General features: G+C 36.9%; 1 protein-coding gene across 2 annotated transcripts in view; it reads left to right on the top strand.

Moving 5' to 3' along the window:
- Nucleotides 1-20,895, top strand: part of LOC114240263 (uncharacterized) — a 95,443-nt gene that overhangs the window by 24,453 nt on the left and 50,095 nt on the right. For both annotated transcript variants that reach the window (XM_089736290.1, XM_089736291.1), the window contains exon 2: nt 16,345-16,377. The gene's annotated coding sequence lies outside the window, so the exon portion shown is untranslated. The remainder of the gene's footprint in view (nt 1-16,344; nt 16,378-20,895) is intronic.

Raw genomic sequence — 20,895 nt, 5'->3', positions numbered from 1 at the left:
TTTAAATCTTTGTTTCACCTATGCAATAAGACGGTAATTTTTTTTTTTTTTTAATCCCAAAATAGTCTATTTATTTATAAACAATTTCTTAACAAACAGCGTAAATTTTTTTTTAAATGTTAATTAATACCTATGGTAGATGCAAAAACAGCAATATTAAGATATTACGAAAAAAAACTATTTTTCATAACATTTTTTAGAAATTTAATTTTTTGTTAATTAAAAAAAAATTATAATTATCAAAATAATAAAGATTAAAAAATTTTTTTTGCTTAACTTTATTAAGTACTTAAGTGATAAGAGCTCCACGAAGGGAAAAATTTATAGATGAATTATTGTAACTTTTATACCGTAATTTATAAAAACAGAGATTGGAAAAAAGTTAGTTAATTAACAATGGTGTAAATTTTTGAAAAATCGATATAAAATTTTTTTTTCACCGAGGTTTTTTTCGTTCAAGTGTTTAGATTACACCATAATTTATTCAAATTTTTAAATTGTTATTTAATACTATAAAAAAAATATTTTAGGTGATATACCGGCTTTTTAGACGGTGCGCCTATGGCGTAACGACCTCGCGGAGCGCTATTTTCAGCGTTAATTTTTTTTTATAAATAATAGAGATAGAATTCCGGAAGTTGGGACTTTTTTATTGGAAAATTCCTCCTCTTTCAGGATCTTTTTTCAAAATTCCTTAAATATCATTATTTTAGAAATAATTAAGGAAAAACCAAATTCCTTTTTTTTTAAATCTTATTTTGTTTATAACAATCGCAATTTTTTATGTGCTAATAAGCCCTTAAAAAACATTTTTGTAGACATCATTCCGCATCCAATGAGCTATCGTACATATTTTTAGGAGCTTTATGTCTATTTAACACGTTTTTGAACTTGTTGACTAGACTAATAGCCGCAGGTGAACTTTCGCGCATGTACACTCGTAAAAAAAAGTGTTATTAGCATTAATTTTTTAGTAATATAAATGACAAAATTATTATTTAATATAATTCATACTAAATATTATTAAATTATTAACGTTAAATATTTATTATTAATTATTTAATATTAAAAAAAAGAAATAAATTTAATAAAAATAAAGTATAACTTCTTACCCTTTTTTTAGTAGAGCCCTTAGACATAGAATGCCCCCACCTACCTTGATATATGAAGTCGAAATGTGAACTGATTCAATATTAGCTTTCTTGCCTTTTAAACGAAATCTGAAAACAGTGTCGGGACTGCGACGTCAGCGTAGCATTGCTCTGTTAACTGGTGGTAGGACATCTTGTAAGTCCGCACGGGTAGGTTCCACCACCCCCCTATTTCGGCCATGAAGCAGTAATTCGGTTTGAACGGTGAGGCAGTCATTGTACTGTAAAAACTGAGACCTTACCACCCATGTCTTGAGGTAGGGTGGCGGCATTTACGTCGTAGATAGATATCTATGGGCAACGGTTACTACGTAACACCAGGCGGGCTGTGAGCTCGTCCAACTATCGAAACTATAAAAAAAAGGTAGATGTTAGCTCAGTCTGAGCCCCGTGAGCTCGCCTACACATTCGGTGAAGCCTTTTTTTAGCATAAATCTACGAGGTTACAAACAGTAGATAGGCAAAAAAGAAACGGAAAAGCATGACTGCTTCCCGGCAGAAAAAATCAGCACTATGGTATCCATACGACAATACTATAAACCTACCGCCGGTATCTCTACGCAAAACAAAAAAATAATAATTGCAAACTTAGCCGTATTTTATTACGAATTTATTGCTTCTATAGACGAGAGTTGTGGGTCTCCCGTATAGATGTGGTTGGAGTATGTATGCGTCGTCCGGACGCGTAGTGTAATGTGTTAAAGGTAAGTAAGTACCTGAGTAGGCGTCGACGGTGTTCGGTTAATAAATTAAGTACGACACCTTGCACACCAATTAAATGTTTATTCAATTATACTTAGTCCACACGAAAATACAACACAGTCTATATTATTAAAATTATGAAGGATTGAAGGTTACGAGCACAGATAGATATTCAGTTTATAAACAGTACACAGAAGACACTTTACACTTGACGACAATACTACTGCGATAAACACAAAGAAAGCGTGTTATCAAAATTGAGGCAAAAGCTTCGAAAACAATAAATAGTATTCAATAAGCGATAGCGACGTGCGTTCAGTACGAGGTAAGTTTCGACTGGGGGGCGATCAGCTGCGCCAGAGTACATTTCCCAGCTACCCGCGATCCGTTCAAGCGCGTGTGTCCACAGCGCGAACGAACGGGCGACCAGCTGATTGACGCGGCACGATAAATTGTCGTGTGTGTATGTCTTTAATATATAACGTAGTAATAATATATTAATAGATATGTTATATGTGTGAATGTATATTCTGTCTGTATTAATAATTATATGAAATAAATATATTATATAAGTTTTATATTGTGAAGAGTAAATGTGTATGTGCATGGAATGTGGGATAAGCCCACACTTCATCATGTAAATTATTGCAAAAAAAATTGCACATATAATATTTTCTTAGAAAGATTGGTACCTGCTTTCGCTGTTCGACTACCGGCACAGTTTGCATCGTTCGATACGAGCGCACCGGGCGTCTTGTGCCTTAGTCGACGACGACCTGGCAAGTATCATCTGTACCTATATACATATTAAAACGTGAAGTAAAAACTTTGTACCCCTTTTTACGAAAATTGCGCGGACGGAGGAGTATGAAATTTCGTACAATTATAGAAAATATAGAGGAGTGCAGAATGCTATTATATTTTTAAAACTATGCAAAAAAAATACATTAAAACAATAAAAATATATTATATTACACACACTACCATGTATTTGACACACACGCATATTATATACTCTTTTGTTAAAGTCTGTGGTCTATTGAGAATAGATTAATATTATTTGTCTTCTTTTTTTTCCATTCTGTTATCATAACTAGTATACAATGTTTTCGCCACAACAATTAATAATTGTATCTTTTAATTACGTGTATATTATGATAATTTTACAAGTCCAGCCGCGTCGGAGAATTAATAAAACTTAAATTGTGATTGTTTGAGACGTTAAAATAGTGTATCCTACACAATCTGTTTGGATAAGACAAGCTATCTTACGGAGGGTCATTAGGTTTTTTTGTTTATTATCGAAAAATTACTGGTGGCCCGAAGGCCTTTCCAGTTTCACCAGGACAGGTGGGCGGGCAAAGGGTCAGCCAGGAGGAGTATTATTTGTCTGTAGTGTATGTGGTCTTGGCGAAATTTGTGAATATCAATGCTTATATAAATGTGACAATAGAACCATAATAATGTTCACACTTATAATTTCCACCAGTTTCGACCTCTGTGCGACCACTAGTTTCTGAAATTACTTAACGCAGTCTCTTGGTGTGTTATTATGAGATTTTTGTCCATACCTCTTCGCTGCTAAGAGACTATACCAGCTACGCCCTGACAGGTAGGTAAGCTTACGGGCTCAACCTGAGAGTATTTGCTAACACTAGCCCTAGCAAGAGCAGTGCTTCGCAGAATCTGGAAACTCAGTGGACTATTATGAGATTACACAGCAATAAAGCAGCTAATGACCTCGAGATACGAAGTCGGCAAAGCTACTAGACTCACCGCATATAACTAGTGCTGGTTGTTCTTCCAACACTCCGATATTAAATAATAAGACACATTGAAAACTCTCTAGACATCAAAGTGAAAATTCCATTTATCATCAATCTCGCGTTGACCATAATTGGTTTTCACTTCACTATCGTTTTCGTTGTGAATGTCTCTGTGAACACACTTTTGTTGGCGGCGTCGGCTAAGAGTGATAACATGTCAATAACAGCCTCTTATCGGGTCTGAGTTGGTCATTGTTATTGCACATTAAGACTGTAGTCAAGGTGCGTGTTTATCTGCACTTAATGATGTATAAATATAATTAGTAAATGCGGGACTGTGTGTATATGCGTTGTTGCGCTTTCACATCTTAACTATTCGACGAATCATCATGAAATTTTGCGTATAATACGTTATCAGCAGTACTGTAAAGGGTATTTCAAGGGCGGATCCAGCTTTTGCGCCAGGAGGGGGTCACATAGTAAAATTTTCGATGCGTTCATTCTGCCATCATACAAAGTTATTATATTATATTAAATTAATTAAACATTGAAGGTATGTAGTTACATAAAATCTGTATAGTGACAAAATATATAAATAAAATCATTATGTTCAATTAGTGGTTCACCTAAGTCTTGGAAGCAGCTCAGGGGGGGTCATGACCCCCATGACCCCTCCCCCCTGGATCCGCCTTTGGGGTATTTTTTGTTCCGCAAAAGTGAAGCCGTCGGTAGAAGTTAGTTATTTGAAATGCTTCTAACTTGAATTACGAACGTTTTGTCTGTGTGTGTTCTGACTTAGGATATGAAACAGCATCACCTATGTTTTCCCGTTTGCTTCGTTAAAGGCGATTAGGATTAACGGATAATACATTCAAATTCAAATTCAAAACGTGTTGTAAGCTCACACGGGTATGTACGCCTATATACGCCTATTTCTGCCGTGAAGTAGTTGCGTTTTTCGGCTTTATGTTAGAAGAGTTTTAATACAATACAATTGAGAAATTGTCTTTATATAACAAAGTTGATGGCGGCATTTACATTGTGATAAAAAAAAATTTGCTTAGATGGGTGGATGAGCTCACAGCCCACCTGGTGTTAAGTGATTACTGAAGCCCATAGACATCTACAACGTAAATGCGCCACCCACCTTGAGGTATAAGTTCTAAGGTCTCAGTACAGTTACAACGGCCACCCCACCCTTCAACCCGAAACGCATTATTGCTTTACGGTCGAAATAGGCGGGGTGGTGGCACCTACCCGCGCGGACTCACAAGAGGTCCTGCCACCAATATAGCATGATATCTATCGGCTCTGGTAACCACTAAAGGCCGGATAAGCTGAGAGTTCGTTCATCTAGGCAATCAATAAATAAATGTGCCCGCTGTAAGGTAGCAAAACGTTTACGAAGTGGACAGTCGCTTACGACGTATATGAAGCGATTCTTGCACAATGACAACGCAACTTTGTTACAATAGGAATGGATGAAAAGCTTTGTTAATAAATAAATAAAAAAATACATGTGTGCAATTCACACGTGGTAGAAGTGAAACCTTCCAAAATTAAAATACAATTATCCTAAACGTCTTAAGTATATGTAAAATTTTGTCATTAGTAAATAATTGTAAGATAGCGCCCTCTGTGAATTGATATTTTAATTTCACGTATAATCCTAAATTAAAATTCACTACAAGAGCCTTCATACACACGTTAGTATTAAAAAATCTCACAGATGGCGCTGTATTAAATAGTATGTATATTTCTGTCTCATTCTTTGCTGGCTTCATCCTACACATTTTTGTATTTGTGTCTCTTACCTGTCGTTTTTTCCGTTGCATCCGGTTTGAAATCACAACGATTCTAAAGAAGTTTTCACTTCAAAAGACAGCAATTTGTAACACAAAAAAAGAATTATTACGTAATCTGAGAAACATAAATATAGGCCGTGAAGAATGCGTGTGATAAAGAAAACAAAATGTCGTAAATAGTCGTAATAAATAAATTGGATGTCGATGCGAAGTCTGTGTGATCGGTGCAACGGCGGATCCAGGGGGGGGGTCAAGGGGGTCATGACCCCCCCTGAGCTAGTTCCAGGACTTGAACTAACTTGGACTAATTGAAGAACATCATGATTTATTTATTATCTATTGTTTATCAAAATTAAATTATAAGTTCTTAACTTACCCACGACTATGTGACCCCCTCCTGGCGCCAAAGCTGGATCCGCCCTTGTGATCGGTGTTGTAAAGCATGAAGTGAACCTTCCAGTTCTACATTAATATTAATACAGTCTACAGTCGTTTGGCACAATTTTTTTTGTAATCAGTTGAGATTTTGTATTGTTTATTTATAGAATTTATCAGAATATCGATTTTATCATCGATTTTATTACAATCGTATTTCTAGCTAAACGATTACATTTAGGTTTTATTGTTGTGCTTAGTGACAACAAACAACCGGAGCTCATACATATCAACAACGTAAATGGCTCCAGTAACCACTTAACACCAGGTGGGCTGTGAGATCGTCCACCCATCTAAGAAAAAAAAAACATCTTGAGATATGAGTCCTTAGTCTCAGTTAAATAGTGAGTTACACTAAAAGATAATACGTACACATTTATTTATTTTTTATTGCTTAGATGGTTGGACGAGCTCACAGCCCACCCGGTGTTAAGTAGTTACCGGAGCCCATCTGCAACGTAAGGGCCTGGCCACAGCTACTGGCGGTGCGTTTTGCGGTGCGTTGCGAGGCGCGGCGGGCGGTGTGACTTGCGGGGGTATGCCACAGCTAGACTAGTTGCGACGGCGGCGGCGTTAGAGGTGCACGTATTTAGAAAGCCCTATCAAATTTCCCTTTCAAAAGTGGCACGATATTACCTTGAAATAAGTGCGTTCTTAGCTGAAGATATTATTCAATTAAGAATAGGCACCCAGTTAGAAAAAGAAAGGACTTGGCCAATTTCACCCTATTTTTTTTTTTTTTTATTGCTTAGATGGGTGGACGAGCTCACAGCCCACCTGGTGTTAAGTGGTTACTGGAGCCCATAGACATACACAACGTAAATGCGCCACCCACCTTGAGATATAAGTTCTACGGTCTCACGTATAGTTACATAGTTATATATTTATTAGGTATTCTATTAGGAATATTAGGAATATAAGAACTATCCCGATAAATAGATTATTAATAGATTCAACCTTCAAATCTCAATTTACCATACGTGCTAATTGTTGATAAAGCCTATCCTCTTAAAAATTATTTGATGCGCCCATATCCACCGGGTAGTTTAAATGCGGAACAAATAATTTTCGACAAAATATTATCCCGAGCAAATGTCACAATTCAGTACGCGTTTGGTATTCTAACTAATAAATTTCGTATTTTTACGAAAAGTGTAAAGGCAAACAAAAAGCACGCGATATTGATTATAAAGGTTTCGTGCCTTAAAAGAAAGTGATGGAGACAGAGATGCAGATTTTCAGCAGTTTGTTTCCCAGTTTGGAGACTCAATATTCACAATAGCGTACGCAGATCAAAACGGAATAATCGAGCAACGGTTCAAGCATCTAGAATACGAAATCAATTCAAATTTCAAATTTTATTTCAATAATCCTATCCAAGAGTATCTAGGAAACCATTAGTATCAGAAAATTGTTGTTTTATTTCGTCCCACATTTTTTTTTATAACATGCCTATATTTGTGATGTGGATGTTTTAACATCCATATTTCTGGTCTACTCAGTATTTCACTAATGAATTGTTCCACATCCATTATATTTTATTAGCTCAACGCGCGGTAAAAACAAAATGATTTGTTTCGGTCGCGCGATGCCTCAATGCGTCCACCGACACCGCCGCGCGCGCCGCTCTGAACTGTGGCCGCCTCCATATTGTCTAGTACATTTGTTTCACTCGCACATCGTGCAGCTCGTCGCCGCCAGATGTCACGCGCCTCTCACCGCGCCTCGCAACGCACCGCAAAACGCACCGCCAGTAGCTGTGGCATACTTCATAGGTTGTCTACCATTTGTTTTCGCCGCTCCCGCTTGCCGCGCCTCACGACGCACCGCAATTCGCACCGCTCTCGGCTGTGGCCAAGGGGTATAAGGGCCTGGCCACAGCTACTGGCGGTGCGTTTTGCGGTGCGTTGCGAGGCGTGGCGGGCGGTGTGACTTGCGGGGGTATGCCACAGCTAGACTAGTTATCACTAGTTGCGACGGCGGCGGCGTCAGAGGTGCACGTATTTAGAAAGCCCTATCAAATTTCCCTTTCAAAAGTGGCACGATATTACCTTGAAATAAGTGCGTTCTTAGCTGAAGATATTATTCAATTAAGAATAGGCACCCAGTTAGAAAAAGAGAGGACTTGGCGAATTTCACCCTATTTATTAGGTATTTTATTAGGAATATTAGGAATATAAGAACTATCCCGATAAATAGATTATTAATAGATTCAACCTTCAAATCTCAATTTACCATACGTGTTAATTGTTGATAAAGCCTATCCTCTTAAAAATTATTTGATGCGCCTATATAATATATATCCACCGGGTAGTTTAAATGCGGAACAAATAATTTTCGACAGAATATTATCCCGGGCAAGTGTCACAATTCAGTACGCGTTTGGTATTCTAACTAATAAATTTCGTATTTTTACGAAAAGTGTAAAGGCAAACAAAAAGCACGCGATATTGATTATAAAGGTTTCGTGCCTTAAAAGAAAGTGATGGAGACAGAGATGCAGATTTTCAGCAGTTTGTTTCCCAGTTTGGAGACTCCAATATTCACAATAGCGTACGCAGATCAAGACGGAATAATCGAGCAACGGTTCAAGCATCTAGAATACGAAATCAATTCAAATTTCAAATTTTATTTCAATAATCCTATCCAAGAGTATCTAGGAAACCATTAGTACCAGAAAATTGTTGTTTTATTTCGTCCCACATTTTTTTTTATAACATGCCTATATTTATGATGTGAATGTTTTAACATCCATATTTCTGGTCTACTCAGTATTTCACTAATGAATTGTTCCACATCCATTATATTTTATTAGCTCAACGCGCGGTAAAAACAAAATGATTTGTTTCGGTCGCGCGATGCCTCAATGCGTCCACCGACACCGCCGCGCGCGCCGCTCTGAACTGTGGCCGCCTCCATATTGTCTAGTACATTTGTTTCACTCGCACATCGTGCAGCTCGTCGCCGCCAGATGTCACGCGCCTCTCACCGCGCCTCGCAACGCACCGCAAAACGCACCGCCAGTAGCTGTGGCATACTTCATAGGTTGTCTACCATTTGTTTTCGCCGCTCCCGCTTGCCGCGCCTCACGACGCACCGCAATTCGCACCGCTCTCGGCTGTGGCCAAGGGGTAAATGCGCCACCCACCTAGAGATAAGTTCTAAGGTCTCAGTATAGTTACAACGGCTACCCCACTTTTCAAATCGGAATGCATTATTGCTTTACGGCCGAAATGGGCGAGGTGGTAGCAAATATACAAGAATATATTTATTTCTGAATTAGTCATGCATTCCAGTTCAAAGGAACAGCTTCTTTAAAGATAGGACAAAAAAACCAGCCATTACAGCAGCGGGCGGTTCGACGGCTCCGCGTCTGTCTGCGGACTCCGATAATCACTTAATACTAGGTGGGCTCGACTCGACTGGCAGATACAAAAGTGTGATATGGTGTTGCATTTAGCGCTTTATTTATGAATAAACAAATACACTCAGTTTTAGATCCTACCTAATAGCATACTTTACTGGTGGTAGGACCTCTTGAGAGTCCGCGCGGGTAGGTACCACCACCCTGCCTATTTCTGCCATGAAGCAGTAATGCAGCCGTTGTAACTATACTTGAGACCTTAGAACTTATATCTCAAGGTGGGTGACGCATTTACGTTATAGATGTCTATGGGTTCCAGTAACCACTTAACACCAGGTGGGCTGTGAGCTCGTCCACCCATCTAAGCAATAAAAAAAAGTAATAATACTATAATAGCAAGCAGCTGCTCTTGAGTCTCTTCCGGAGGCAGTCGAGCATCTGTTAACAAATCCCAAAACTTCTGGCTAATTCTGGCATTTGTTTGCCCACCTGTCCTGGTGAAATCGGAAAAGCCTTCGTGCCACCAGTAACATTTCCTTCCAAAAAAAAAAAGTTCTCGCCAGGAAATAAAAACCCGATTGTAGTGCCACTTATTATCGTGTCCAAGTGTAAATCTATACCGTCCGAAGACAACTAGAAACGTTCGTATACCCACGCCAATTATATTATAGATAAAAACGAATACAACAAAAACGTCAATCAAACGAATTCAATATCGATTATTTAACAGAAAAATCGATGCGAAAATTGCGAAATATGAAAAACGACTTAGAGGAAAAACTCGTGGCGTGCAAGTAGAGAAACTCAAGTGAACGAGCTATGCATATTTACATTACAGCTTTCTCGGTTTCGTTTCAGGCTACGAGCCATTGAGTGTGGTTTTGAAACGCGAAAAATAACGTTATAACGAAATTGCTATGGCTCAGAATAAACACTGGACGAGAAGAAACAAAAATTGTGTATGTAATACAACTTTTTGTGTGAGATGTTCATTTAAAAATATAATATTAAAGTCCGTTTTTTCTTAATGTTTTTGGTTTATGATGATGTGTCTAAGTTTCTTTTATTGTCCCTCCACAGATGAGGATATAGGGCAATTAGATCGGCAGGCAGCGGCTTGGCTCTGGCATGGGCATTGCTGAGGTCCATGGGCGACGGTAACCGCTCACAAACAGATGGGCAGTTTGTTCGTCTGCCTACAAGGGCATTAAAAAAAAGATGTTGAGTTGTGACATGTCATAGTGTTCATGAAATACCAGGAAAACAGGGTTAGAAAGAAGTTTATTCCAGAGCCGGACGGTACATGATAAAAATTATATGTGGAAAGGCAGTGTGGATGACTATATTGGTTCCAGAATAACCTCTGCTCCGGTAACTCGTAAATTGTATTTGTCATATCCGACTTCACGACCTTCTAGAAACCTCTCCCGAAAAATTAAGCTTGAAAAATGAACTGGCTAGTTAGGGAGAAAATCTTTTTTATTTACGAAATTATAGTTTGTTACCGTGAGCACGATGTCAATTGTTTAAGGCAACGTGAGAGTAATAAGGGAAGTCAAATTTAAAATAAGAATTTCATGGTAAATACATTTAACCTATAAACCTGAGTTCGTTAGATTTACTTCCAAATTGCGTTCTGAGTTGCCTCACCCGACTAGTTTCACAACAACTTCGCTCGTTTATGTCGCCCTGGTACTTGCTTAGTCGACGAAAATGGCCTTTAATGGGAAATGAGAGGTGATCTTTGGTGATCTGACAAAATTGATTATTAACATTGATTTTAATTCACTATCTACATAGACCGTTGTGTTTATTTTAAAATATGATACTTCTGTTTGCAAAAAGTCTGGAAATGTCTTTATGCTGTGTATAGTTTTTCGCAAATTGATATTATATCTACAATATCCTTTATTCCATTATTCTACAATAGCCTTTATTGACGACACCATTATTCAACAGCATCTTGCCACGATTTTTTATTATTATTATATTAATGAGTTCCTGATATTTCTTGAACTGATCCGTTCGAAGTAATCGTTTTTATAATTAATTTACATCAGTGAGTTTTTGTAAGTAAATAAATAGATACTTCTTTTTGTATTGCATTCATAAATACATTGAATAGTAGTCTTGTGCTAACGATTTCAGTTTTTTCCTTATTTGTATCACGATCATGACATGATAAGTCCTTGACTTTTTATTTGTATGCAGAATAATGAAAAGGTCGGACTGTACAGTATATTAGACTGTAAGATAAATAAATCATATTTGGTTTTTAAAACGAGACGTGAAACTTAAATACTCTTAAAACCTTTCTCACGACTTGTTTCGTCATATACTATATAATCGGATATGCACAGATCAAACACGTAGGTCCGTATAGAGAAAAATGTGAAATGTTAGTAAAGTTGTCGTAACACATCCTTTGGCTTATGTGAGCCTGGTACTAGCAGGGACCGGCTGACAGATATTTCCTCTCATCTGTTGAGCCACCGGATTCCGGATGGACCGGACGTTTCGTCATGTACTATATAATCGGACATGCATAGATCAAACGTAGGTCCGTATAGAGAAAAATGTGAAATGTTAAAGTTGTCGTAACACATCCTTTGGCTTATGTGAGCCTGGTACTCGCACGGACCGGTTGACAGATATTTCCTCTCATCTGTTGAGCCACCGGATTCCGGTTGCAGGTAGTCCCAATTTTAAACTTTTAACAGCTATTTATAAAATTACAGTTTATTCTTTCTAACACATTTAAAACTGTACCCAATGAATGGACCTTCTCTCTCAAACAATATTTTCGACAAAATAACCGAAGGCGGCTGTGTGAACCAGTGTAAAATTCGAGCTCTGACTGGTCGCACGTATTTGTGAATTTATTAGATACTAGTGGTCCTGCAGTAGTCGAAATTCGATAATAATTAATTGAAATCATAAGTTTAAACACTATTACGGTTTATCAAAGACTATTAAACTTCTATAATATTTTCTTCTTTATATTTTGGCTCCGGCACGGTTTGTGCATTAGCCAGCGTCAAATAATAAGATTTTTATAATTCGCCGTTTTAATTATTTACAGTTTTGAATTAAAAAAACGAAGCAAACCTAAATTAATCAACTGAGATGATATGAAATAAGATGAGATGATGATGATGGGAAAATAAAACAAAGCCGCTGGACGTGACTCTGGATTGGAGAAAAAGAAAAAAAACCATTTTACTGAGATTATATTATTATCTCTTCCCATATCATCTCACCTCATTACACTTAATTCGATGCCAATTGATTAATGTTTCAAATTAATCAACTTCATTTCATTTCATTTCATATTACCATTATTCATTTTTTTTTTCAATATATTATCAAATATTAGACAGTTTGGTATAATAACTTTGCCTTTTCAGTTGAAAAAATAGAACTACTATTTAAAAAAAATATTAGCATTGTGCACTTCTTCTCTATACATATTCTCTATAAGTGTGGAAAGGGAAATGCCAACTCTCCATAGTGTGCTGGGCCCAAGATGGACATCAAATATTACTATAAAAATGGACTGATTCAAATTCTTAAATGTATTGGATATCTAAAAAAGATATTGAAATTGACGCCACTATTATAAAAAATATAATAAAAATAAAAAATCGTTTTGTGATTAATTTTCTATATAAATAAGTGTCGGATTGTGAGATACTTCAAGAACTTTTCTTTTCTTAATGTTTAAGATGTTCCTAATGTATTTTTATCCAATAATAATTTTAGTTATTAGGGTATAAAAAAAACATACTTTTTTAAATATCTATATTTTTTTCATCTTCATACACAATTAGTAAATCATCTAAAAATAGCACAGGAGAGCATATACACGGTTTTAAATCTCGGTCAGGTTAAAACCACAATTCACACAATGTTTTCAGTCGTAGTATGAAACGTTATTGATAAAAGTAAAATAAATCGAAGAAAAATCAAAACACATCCATTTTGAACGCAAGCACAAGCAGCAAGCGAAGTCACAAGTGTCAGTCGTCAGATTAAATTCAGTGTTGTCAGTATAAAGAAAAATAATTACATGAAATTCACATATCGATTATTTTTTTAAATAACCGATAATTGATTTATTTCTTAATCTTTTTTTTACGAGTACACATTATTTTGTATTTTTTATGTTTTTGTTTTTGTTGTACCTACATATTTAAATAACAATACTAGTAAAGATGTTTTTATTGCTTATATGGGTGGACGAGCTCACAGTCCACCTGGTGTTAAGTGGTTACTGGAGCCCATAGAGATCCACAACGTAAATGCGCCACCCACCTTGAGATATAAGTTCTAAGGTCTCTGTATAGTTACAACGGCTGCCCCACCCTTCAAACCGAAACGCATTACTGCTTCACGGCAGAAATAGGCAAGGCGGTGGTACCCACCCGCGCGGACTCACAAGAGGTCCTACCACCAGTAATTACGCAAATTATAATTTTGCGGGTTTGATTTTTATTACACGATGTTATTCCTTCACCGTGGGAGTCAATCGTGAGCATTTGTTAAGTACGTATTTCATTAGAAAAATTGGTATCCGCCTGAAATTCGAACACCGGTGCATCGCTCAACACGAGTGCACCGGACGTTTTATCCGTTAGGCCACGACGACTTCTAAAATATAATATAGATAGAAGATAGATAATATAGATAGATAAACAATATTTATTTTAATGTAATTTTATTAGAGACTAATGGTGGGTGTATTGTGATACCGCGCGGGTAGGTACCACATGTTCGAGTTTTAGCGAGACTAACGAACAGCTATTCAGTTTTATACATATATAGATATATTTATTACAGTATTTTGCCCGCATTCTGTGAGTTGTAGATATAGTAACTTTTAAGAAAATGATACTACATATTTCGATTTTATTATTTAGGATTTTTCGAATGTTTTACGGTTTTCGTGAAAGTGGATGACATCCGCTCGCGATCACGCTACTTACAAAAGATAAACCGGCAAAATAGTTTTAATTATATGTAGATATGTTTTTGTTCGATACTGTAATTTTCGGTATGGTATACTACAACAGCAGTAGTCTTAAGGTCGATTTTGTACTGTTAACATAATTAATTTTTAGAACCAATTGGACAATTTCAAATAATTCTGTGCTCTTCGGAATTGTTCGAGATGATACCATCGTCTCTTTTTTACTATCGCACCGCCCACCACCGGAGTAGAGTTCATACGTACTACCTGGAGCCGTTGTGGTCATCGACGGTACGGTCTTTTTTGCCACGTACCATCCGGCTATGGAATGAGCTCCCCTCCACGGTATTTCCCGAGCGCTATGACATGTTCTTCTTCAAACGAGGCATGTGGAGAGTATTAAGCAGTAGGCAGCGGCTTGGCTCTGCCCCTGGCATTGCTGAAGTCCATGGGCGACGGTAACCACTCACCACCAGGAGGGCCGTATGATCTTCTGCCTACAAAGGAAATAAAAAAAATAAAGCATGAAATGTTTCTAAAAGGTATTTTTATCATTATTAAATTCCGAATGATTGGCGGCAATTAAGGCATACCCCGTATCATTGGAGCGATCAAAATTACGGCTAATGCAGACACGATACATAGTTGACATGTCGTGTGAAAACAAAGGTCATTCACTTTTTGATGACCCGCCTCTACACGGAAGGGTATTTCCAATTTTTCACAACATTTCCTTTGTAATACTTTTGTAATTCAATAATTCAACTCAATGATTATTTGATCACCAAGAAACCGGGTTTTCAGGAGCTCAATAATAATCTTAGGTCTTTTATATTTACTTTACTTAAATAAACTATAGTTTTTATTCTAAAAGTAGCATAAAACTTTTTGGTTTGACTCTGGGATCACTTGCGTCCAAATTAAAAAAACAGTAACTAATATGTTAGTTATATTATCAACAGTGTAACGACTTTCAAAACATACTCAGGAAGTGCTTTTTACAAAAATACCCTCGCTATGACAGTAGACAGTAATGCGAGGAGGAGGGTCCTAAAAGACTTGGACGGACTGTGTGACAAGATAAGGGCATATGGAGATGACGTATGATAGGCCTGAACGGAAAAAGAGGATTTGCAGCACCGATCCTATAAATTGGGACAAAGCCCAAAACAAGAATACTTTAAGAAGTGCTTTATATCAATGCAATTACTTAAAAACTACGTTTTAAGCATTTGACTATTATAAATCCATTTGTCTAAGGTATATTGACTGGAGGCAAATTGTATATCGGACTAGAATTCCGTTTGTACTATTCAAAAGAAAAGTAATTATTTGTTTGCGTCAGCTGATTAGAGACAGGTCCGCCTCGGGGGGAAGCTAAAATAAATCGTTGCAAATTTTGGGAGGTGGCTTTAAGAACCTTGTTTTAGTTCACGACCTTTTCTTTATGAAAAATATCTGTTAGTAGTCGTCGTGGCCTAACGGATAAGACGTCCGGTGCATTCGTGTTGAGCGATGCACCGATGTTCGAATCTCAGGCGGGTACCAATTTTTCTAATGAAATACGTACTCCACAAATGTTCACGATTGACTCCCACGGTGAAGGAATAACATCGTGTAATAAAAATGAAACCCGCAAAATTATAATTTGCGTAATTACTGGTGGTAGGACCTCTTGCGAGTTCGCGCGAGTGGGTACTTATATCTCAAGGTGGGTGGCGCATTTACGTTGTGGATGTCTATGGGCTTCAGTAACCACTTAACACTAGGTGGGCTGTGAGGTTGTCCACCCATCTAAGCAATAAAAAAATAAAAAAAAATTGAATCTTTTGTTCAGTAATCAGTTCATGTTTGAATATTTTTTTCTGCTCGATGTAGTAGCATTATTTTTTTTTTAAATCTGATTTGGTCAGGAAATTTTATAATAATAATATTCGTGCGGTGAATTTGTTTTTACACGACTATCCAAAGAAGAAGTCAGCGTCTGTGTATAATACTACATTTTTTTAATCTCTAAACAGATTTGCATGTATCATTGTATCGTTGTATCATTCCATTGACAATTTTTTTTATTACTTATTATCTATGTATACTTTGAACTGGTTGCACACCTTATCCAATAATATAATAACCGACATTTTCTTTGTTTCAGAGCGCTTCTTGAATGTCACCGATTTTCGCAAAGGTACGTGTATGATAAATAAATTAATATCATTCATAAAAAGGGCTATAAATTTACTTATATACCCGAGATGTATAATATTTAAAACATCCGTGGTTTTGCAGGCGAGACGCCTAGTGTTAGACTCCTAGTGTTCGAGCTAAAGGCGCTTAATGCAAGAGTTATTGGATCTGATGGACCCTTAAGAACGTGGGTCATAACGTGTTTTTTCTTGGGAGTTACACAAGTAAATCCCCTGTTTATTGTGCGTGTGAAGGCGGGAGTGTGCACGCTTCGTGACGGTCGCTGAGGAATGGTCGGAGAAAGCGTAAAGCTGTCCGCTGGACCGCGACTCACGCTCCGCGCTCATCACCGTTTAGGGCTGTCACTTCACAGAAAAAAAGTATAAGTCACTTCACATTAAAAAGCAGGTACCACCACTCTAATGAAATACGTTCTTAATAAATTCTCACGATTGACTTCCACGGTGAAGGAATAACATCGTGTAATAAAAATCAAAGACGCAAAATTATAGTTTGCGTAATTACTGGTGGTAGAGCGTCTCTTGGGAGTCCGTACCGGTAGGTACCACCACCTTGCCTATTTCTGCCGTGAAGCAGTAATGCGTTTCGGCTTGAAGGGCGGGGCAGCCGTTGTAACTATACTGAGACTTTAGAACTTATATCTCAAGGTGGGTGGCGCATTTACGCTGTAGATGTCTATAGGCTCCAGTAACCACTTAACACTAGGTGGACTGTGAGCTCGTCCACCCATCTAAGCAATAAAAAAAAATCCTAATCACGAGCATTCAGTACTCATATTGTATATCGCGTTATGTTTTATAATTGTAATTGTAGTTGCACAAGCAATTCTTTCACATCATATCTCATGACGGCGTCAACGTTGTCGTGTCTATAAATTCCGATAATCATTTAAAACCAGTTGGGCCGTGAACTCGATCATGCATGTTTGCTATTGCAAATTAAATCTTACTAAAAGGAATTTGTTCTGTTTATGTAAGTTAGTAGTATATTATTTATAATTTGGTTCCGAGACCGGCTTCTTAGATCCTCAAATATAAAGAAAGGCAATAAAGAAAGATAATAAGTTATTTTAATGAATTTAATTGCGTGCTATTCACAGATAGCTTCGATATGATATAATGCAACAGTTATCTATATATTAATACGTGAAGCAAAAACTTTGTATTCCTTTTTACGAAAATTGTGCGGACGGAGGAGTATGAAATTTTCCACACTTATAGAGAATATAGAGAAGAAGTGCACAATGCTAATATTTTTTTAAAATAATGCATAAAAGATACATTAAATCAATAAAGAAAACATTACACACACTACATACCATGTATTTGACGCACACACGCATGCATACTATTTATTGTCAAACTTTTGTTCTTGACGTCTGGTCAAATTGAGAATAGATTAAATATTGTTTGTTTTTATTAATATTTTTTTTGATATAGTAGTTTTGGCGAAATTTGTGATTATAGAAGTATAAAATACAATCATAATAGTGTACAAACTTACAATTCCAATTATTTATAGTCGAATTTCGACTACTGCGGGACCACTAGTTAAAAGATAATTACTCTAATAAATGCTAGTAGGTATTATTAGTTTTAATCTATTAATTTTTATTATTTGTACGGTAAATACAGCTTCTATTGTTGTCATTCGTTTAAACACAATAACATTTAAGATTTCGTCTGTGCTTTAAGCTTTGAACATTTTGATAGATCCAATCTGTTTTTTTTATTGCCTATGTGTGTGGACGAGCTCACAGCCTACAACCTGGTGTTAAGTGGTTACTGGAACCCATAGAAATCTACAGCGTAAATGCGCCACACACCTTAAGATATAAGTTCTAAGGTCTCAGTATAGTTACAACGGCTGCCACACCCTTCAAACCGAAACGCATTACTGCTTCACGGCAGAAATAGGCGGGGCGGTGGTACCCATCCGCGCGGACTCACAAGAGGTCCTACCACCAGTAATTACGCAAATTATAATTTTGCGGTTTTGATTTTTATTACACGATGTTATTCCTTCACCGTGGAAGTCAATCGTGAACATTTGTTAAGTACGTATTTCATTAGAAAAATTGGTACCCGCCTGCGGGATTCGAACACCGTTGCATCGCTACATACGAATGCACCGGACGTCTTATCCTTTAGGCCACGACGACTTCAAATACTGTTAATAATAGTAGATACACCGCAAAATGCCTTCTGTATCTCTTTAACAATTTCTCTAGATAAAACGGTTATCTGATTGACTGATTGTAGAACCGCCTATTGTAAAATGTAGATTGTAGTTATTTTTTGTTTACAAATCTAATATAACGTATTTATGGGTTAATATAATTTATCGTTCATACGTTACCATTTATTTTGTATTAGATCTTAGGACACCAGACAACTATTATTGAAGTTTTATTTACTGGTGGTAGGCGTCTTCTGAGTCCGCACGGGTAGGTACCACCACCCTGCCTATTTTGCCGTGAAGCAGTAATGCGTTTCGGTTTGAAGGGTGGAGCAGCCCTTGTAACTATACTGAGACTTTAGAACTTATATCTCAAGGTGGGTGGCGCATTTACGTTTTAAATGTCTATGGGCTCTAATAACCACTTAACATCAGGTGGGCTGTGGGATCGTCTACCCATCCATCTAAGCAATAAAAAAAAAGTTAAGTTCAATATTCGTACATGCCTGCATTAAATATATTTTCTACGAAGCGCCACCCCTAATAAGCTGTGATACTTCATTGTGAGTAGCGATCATTATTTTTCTGGTTTTAGCATCATAGCACAATAGCTACTGAAGTTTGAATAATTTGACATTATATTGCGGCGCGCGTGTGCGTTGCATGTTTTTACATGAACCCGTTTGTGTGATTGTGTTTCTACTTGTGACGGATAAATGTCGCGGTATATTTGAGGTCGTCAGAGCAAAAGTGGCTTAAGCTAACCATAGTTATTATGGAGCAATGAGGTATATGTTTTCATGAATTTGAATTTGAGTAGTTAAAAAAACAATACGCGCAAAAATAATGTTTACAAAGCCATCTGTTATTTATGGGTGGAACTACGGATAGGCCAGTTTTGCATTAAACTTTATTATCTATGTATATTTCTTATTTTTATTTATCTATATAAATATAAAAATGAATTGCTGTTCGTTAGTCTCGATAAAAATCGAGAACGTCTGAACCGATTTGGCTAATTTTGGTCTTGGAAGTCTAGAGAAGGCTTAAAAGGTTAGATAATTATGAAAATGCTCGGAATAAAATAAAATTGACTATTTTGTTTTTCCTTTGATGTATTTACCGTCGGACGGATTCCTTTTGTTTGTTTTGAGTTTATTTTATACAAAAGTTTAGGTCTTTTATTTATCGATTAAGGCACTACGAAGTCTGCCGGGTCAGCTAGTATTTTATATAAATTGCGATATGCATATATAAGCATGATTATGAAAAATTGTGGGTTAGCCCACTTTTGCGCTGACGGCCTCATTTCAAATGAGAGGTCTGTGCATTATCAGAGAGCGGGGTCGCGGAGTTGACTCAAAGTGCACAGCCGTCCGACCTTCCATTCGCTTGATTTGTGTTTTATATATACATAACTGTATACATTTAACGTTATGTTAGTTTTACTGGTGGTAGGACGATTGTGAGTCCGCACGGCTAGGTACCACCACCCTGCCTATATCTGCCATGAAGTAGTAATGCGTTTCGGCTTGAAGGGTGGGGCGGCCGTTGTAGCTATACTGAGACCTTAGAACTTACATCTCAAGGTGGCATTTACGTTGTAGATGTCTATGGACTCCGGTAACCACTTAACACCAGATGGGCTGTGAGCTCGTCCAAACATCTAAACTAAAAAAAACGTTCGTCTAGACAGCTCGGTATTTATCTATATATTAATACATGAAGCAAAAACTTTGTACCCCTTTTTACAAAAATTGCGCGGACGGAGAAGTATGAAATTTCCCATTCTTATAGAGAATATAGAGAAGGAGTCCAGAATGATAATATTTTTTTAATATTGTGCATAAAAATACATTAAATCGATAAAAAATATTACACACACTACCATATATTTCTACACAACACATAAACACACACACACACTTATACTCTGTGTTGTCAAACTTTTGTTATTGTTTAAAGTCTGTGATCAAATTGATTATTAGTGTTTGTCTTTAATATTATTTGTCTATAGTGTAGTCTTGGCGAAATCTGTCATTATAGAAGCTTAATAGTCTTTTACAATAGAACCATAATAATATTCAAACTTATAATTTCAATTAATTATATTCGAATTTCGTCTACCGGGAGACTACTAGTATTAATATATTGGTAATAGCTTTTATTGGAATTCAAATGTGGATGGATAGATGCGATCGTCTCACTTCAAGCATTTTGGACAGCGTATGTATGGAAGACAACTCTCTGTTATTTGTAGTTTAGCGTGAGGCTTTACGATAAGTAGGTGGTAGGCAGCGGCTTGGCTTTGCCTCAGGCA

Source organism: Bombyx mandarina, chromosome 21 (assembly GCF_030267445.1).
Source record: "Bombyx mandarina strain Sakado chromosome 21, ASM3026744v2".
NCBI lineage: Eukaryota > Metazoa > Arthropoda > Insecta > Lepidoptera > Bombycidae > Bombyx > Bombyx mandarina.
This window is presented reverse-complemented; position numbering and strand designations above follow the sequence as displayed.